This window comes from Procambarus clarkii, chromosome 25 (genome assembly GCF_040958095.1).
Source record: "Procambarus clarkii isolate CNS0578487 chromosome 25, FALCON_Pclarkii_2.0, whole genome shotgun sequence".
Taxonomy (NCBI): domain Eukaryota; kingdom Metazoa; phylum Arthropoda; class Malacostraca; order Decapoda; family Cambaridae; genus Procambarus; species Procambarus clarkii.
The window spans coordinates 37,533,167-37,538,703 of record NC_091174.1 but is presented as its reverse complement, the minus strand read 5'-3'; positions in this window follow the sequence as shown (position 1 = coordinate 37,538,703).

The window sequence follows — 5,537 nt, the reverse complement described above, 5'->3', positions numbered from 1 at the left end:
GTTTAAAAGTTTGTATTTATTGTAATAACGATGCGTTCCAAACATGGCTCATTAAAATAATTTTTTGTTTATGAAATTGCGTAAGTATTTATGCAATATTTATTATAAAACAATCATAATACGCAGTGTCATATAATTTTTATAGAGAGGCTTTATAAGGTAAATATAATAGCAATGCGAAACTATTTCTATCTGACGTATTATTTTAAATAAATACAGTTGGGCGAAAAACATGTCTATTGCCCACGTGAGCGACTGGGGTGGGCTCTTGCTGATTGTATGTATGACTAACGACCCAGTGCAGGTTTGGAAGGCTCTGGCAATTAAAGAGCTTTAAATTTGCTCTGTACCTAGTGTTACCCAATCTCCTAATTTTCATGTAATATCAAACAACCTTATCATTGTGTTCATTGCTGTCTTCTTTTATGTGCTAGCCATATGCTGTATTGTGACTACCAATTTTTGTCAACTACCATTCAAGCTGTCATATCAATCAATCTTAGCTACCTATGTGCTTTAATATACTGTACCTACAATTTTCTCTCATCTTTTTTTTTTCATTTCATGTAATCTGTTATCATTTTTTTGTCTATAAATTTTGCAAGTATTTACATCCTTAAAATTTTCTTAGATTAAGGACCTGCCCGAAACGCTGCGCGTGCTAGTGGCTTTACAAGACTGTAATTACCATATTTGTATCCTCACATTCCTTATGTACATTCTTGTATATGCATAAATAAATAAATAAATAAATAAAGCACTGTAAGATTGTGAGTGTTCAAGTCTAGTGGGGACTAAACATTTTTTTGTGTGTGAATGTGCAAGCCCGTGTTTATTTGTGTAAGGTAAAAATTGAGTTTTTGTTTGTGTATAAGAGTTTAGCAATGTGTTTAAGTAAGATTGTGCAACTGTTTTAAGTTTAGGGGGGACTAAGTATTTTGCGCGAATGTGAAAGCCCTGGGTTTATTTGTGTAAGTTGAACAAAAAAAAATGAGTTTGTTTAAGCATGTGCTATCATTAAAAACTTCCAAAGTAATGACAGTAATGCCAAAATGAATTCATCTTTTCATTTTTTGAAAGGTGGAGGTGTAACATTTTCTGAAAACCTTTGCGCTTGATATACCACCACTAACATAAAAGGCAACTGATGGAGTCGACTATTAAATTTTTACACACGATATCAAAAAGCATTTCATAGCAACAGATAGTGCCAGTCGAAGCGTTACATGAAGTTATTGGGGCCCCCACCACAATAGCTGCAAACTATTATGATGCTAAAAAATGCAATTTAATATGGAATATGAACAGATTCCTAATATATGGAAACTCTTCCTGGACAGATGTAATAGGACCCATTATCACCACACCAGAAATAAATATCTCTTTGATATCCCCAGAGTTAAACTTTATCTGTGTAAACACTCTATGCAAATAAAGGGACCCAGTTTATGGAACTCACTCCCTGCTGAATTGAAAAGCTGTCCAACTTTTACATCATTCAAAATCAATACTAAAAAGTACCTAATTTCATCTTCATAGTTCTCACTTTTTGCCTTAAAATTTAACTGTATCTATTGCTACCCAATCTCCCAACCTTTATGTTCCCAATTTGAACATCTTTACCATTGTGATCATTGCTGTCTTCTTATATATGCTGCCAATCTGCTGTATGGTGTTTATAAATCTTGTTTATCTGTATCCTTTGCTACCCAGTCTCCCAATCTTTATGTACCCAATCTGAACATCTTTACCATTGTGATCATTGCTGTCTTATATGTGCTGTCAATCTGCTGTATGGTGTCTATTGATCTTGTTTAAATTACTAATCAAGCTGTCAATGTAATCATTCAGAGCTTTAATATAACATTGTGCTTTAATATACTTACTAAGCTCTCTCATCTCATTTTTCTCTTGCAATGTATCTTTATCATTTATCAATTCTGATAGAAATTACGTACTTAAAATTATCTGCTAGATTAAGGACCTACCCGAAACGCTGCGCATACTAGTGGATTCACAAGAATGTAAATACTGTACTATCCAATGTACCTTCTTGTATATATATAAATAAATAAATATATTAAATTGCTCAACTAATTTCCTTAATAGTATATTTACGAGTGTCAAATTAATGTTTGGAGTGTCAAACCCTACACAATATGGCTGAGGCCCCACTATTTAGCCTTCTTTTCGTATTCTATGAAATATCACAGGTATTGTTAATGCTTGTAACGTTTATTACAAAAGATAGACATACATTTGATGCTATTTTTCATATTAAAATCTAATTTGAGGCCCGACAAATATATCTATAAAATCTATAAACAGGTTATAACCATACAAATGCAAGCATGCCTTTTTCACCAGTAATCAACTGAATGCCACAGAAGATGGAATATTTACTTTGGCTACAGAAAACGGAGCAAAGCCAAGGGGGGATGACTGGAATAAACAGTTTCCAACCTGATTCTTCTCGCACATAAACATGTCTTTCTTGACCTCATTTCAAATTATATAGAGTTCTGAAAGCTCATTTACCATAGCAAATATACTAAGGAACTCATTTTACGACTAGAACGCAAACTAGGACCCCTCATTCAGATTCAAAACACGAGAATTATTGACTGAACATTTACCCACTATCAAGCACACAGGACTCTTTAAAGCTATCTTAACTTCTTTAAAACCCTAATATGACCCGTCTCACATGCAGATCCTGTTCTATGACTCGCCCTTCATGTCCATGTACCCCACAGTATCATGCAAATTCAAGATAAGGCTTACTACACCTAAATATCCAACTTGGTCTTTGTAAGGAATCTTGACCCCCCCTTCTATGCTTGACCCCACTGGGGTAATCATAGGTCGAGGGTCCCTATTGCCGACGTCATGTCACGTGACCCCCCCGCGACAAATAAGGAAAATTTCACCTGATTGGCCCATGACCCCGGGATAGAAAGAGAATTTTTCTACTCGGCTCCTGATTGGTCAAAAAATCACGCCCCGTTCTCACCGCTCACCTCTGACCATTACAGAAAATGGAGCTGTGCCAAGGGCTCCCTATACTATTCAGTCATAGCATCATTAAAGTACTCCAAAAACTTCTATATTCGCTTTCAACTGTGTTTTTTGGTTTGAATCTATTGAACATTCACCCTCTGATCCACTCAAAAGTAAGGGCCCCCAAATTGATACCGTAGTACTCTCGTAACACCCCGGGCAAAATCGTGAATTTTTGCTCATGCTATTAAATACTCCAAAAACGTTTATATGCCTTTCACCAGTGTATTTTTTGGTTTGAATCTATTGAACATGCCCCCACTGATCCACTCATAAGTAGGGGACCCCCTTCTTGATGCCTTAGACTCATCTTAAAAGCACGAGAAAAAACAGGTTAGGGTAGGGCACCAGTTCCTCAGGTACATCCTGGGTGGTGGGCCCTGGGTACCCCTGGGGGGGGGGGAACGGACCACCACCCCACCCAGCCAGCCAGTCAGGTGCGCGCCCAGCGCGTCTTTACCCAACTGCTTGAAAAAGATTTTCACGATCTGGCTCCCGGGAGTCGAGTCGGCATGGAAGTGCCCAACCGTTTCTGTAAAATTTATTCCCCATGTGTCTCCTTTTACACTACTCATCTATACTTATAATAATGGAATGAACAGTATGGTAAACAACACAGCTCAATTCACGGAAATCACACTGTAATGAAGTAGGGGCGAAGAGGTAGAACAGCCTATTGACATAGCTCGAGGGCATGTGGGAGTTGTGTAAAACCCTGGTTTGTGTCTCGGAGAGGTTGCAGGATCCAAGTAAGTTAGGTACAACTTCGGGTTTCAACTCTTTTGACCATGTCGTAGCTGAGTCGATTAAGGCAGCGTCTGGGATGATCTTGGACGTAGGTTCGAATCCTCATCATGGCGCTTGTGGATTTGTCTATTGATGCATCACGCTATTGTGATTTCTGTGTCATGAAGTAAGGGCGAAGAGGTGGATCTGCCTATTGACATAGCTCGAGTGCATTGGGGAGTTGTGTAAAATTCTGATTTGTGTCTCGAAGAGGCAGCAGGATCCAAGTAAGTTAGGTACAACTTCTGGTTTCAACTCTTTTTTTTTTTCCATGTCGTAGCTCAATCGATTAAGGCAGCATCTGGGATGATCATGGATGTAGGTTCGAATCCTCGTCACGGCCCTTGTGGATTTGTTTTAAATAAATACATGTAGAATGTATTACACTTATTCTAAAATTTCACAATGTTCCGAACTTACTTGGATCATTTTCAAGTGATGTGACAGTACAGGGCATTTTGTATTTATACCATTAGGAGGTCAGGTGAAGACAAATGGATCGAACAATGGAGTCAGGTGTTGACAAATGGATTGAACAATGGGTTATATAAGGGGTATACAATTAAGAATAAGGCATAAAGGAGAAAATTAAAATTATGGATTAAAAATAAGGCATAAAGGAGAAAAAGAGTAATAGCATAAGGCAAAACATGGTATGAAACACATACAATGATTAATCAGGTGTAGTGGGCATGGAATGTTGAGCAGTGTCTTCTATAATGGCATCTTCACGTTCTGGTCTTGTTCTTACTCTCATAGTGGGTAGAGTGAATAGTTCCGTAATTTGGGAATTTATGGCGGATTATTCTAATACTTGGGGAAATACCCAAGTTACGGAACTATTCACTCTACCTACCATGAGAGTAAGAATAAGACCAGAAGCAAAGTCCCACCCTGCTCAGGGTCTGCACAATATTATATGTTAATTAACCAGTACTGTATGATACGGTACTAGTCTGATGATAATTCTACCTAACAAAATAGCTAATAATGGGTTAGGCTAGAGTTGTACATGATGCAGTACAATTCCAGTCTAAAAATCCTACCCTATTTGGGTTGGAACATGATACAATAATAATAATAATAATGTGAAAATTTTTATACCAGTGCTATGTTTTTGGGGTTTTGTAGTTTTTGTTTATATTGAATATATAGTTATAGAAAATATACTGTTATAGAAAATACATGAATAACATTTAATTAAGTATATGCAAGTTAATGTTGGCTTTTTACCACAATCTCATGTGATGATTAATTGTATTGATTAATTTGTAGGCCACATGTGTCCTAGACTCTCGTCACAAGTGTACTCCATCTGGAACAAGGATTTCACAAAATGGTCTAGCAGAAAAATGCATGTAGGTTACTTCCAAACTCATCCTTCTTCTTAGTCGAAAATTTATATAGTTGGCTGCACGTTTGTAAAATTCTAGACTCACTCCCCAACGATTGCTACTTTTTGGTTGGCGAGGTTCCACTGAAGTAAATACAATTGTGCAAGTTATTTTCCTTAGAGGGGCGTTATTTCTGGAAAATTAAGTTGTTCAATGTCAACCAATATTTTTTGACTAGTTGTATATGAAAAGGGCTGCAATTGTTCCAAGTTTCAGTACTGTAGCCGAAATAGTAAGGGAGATTTTTATTATTATTTTTTTCAACGAAGTTTAATCATTTTCAAATGTATATTTACA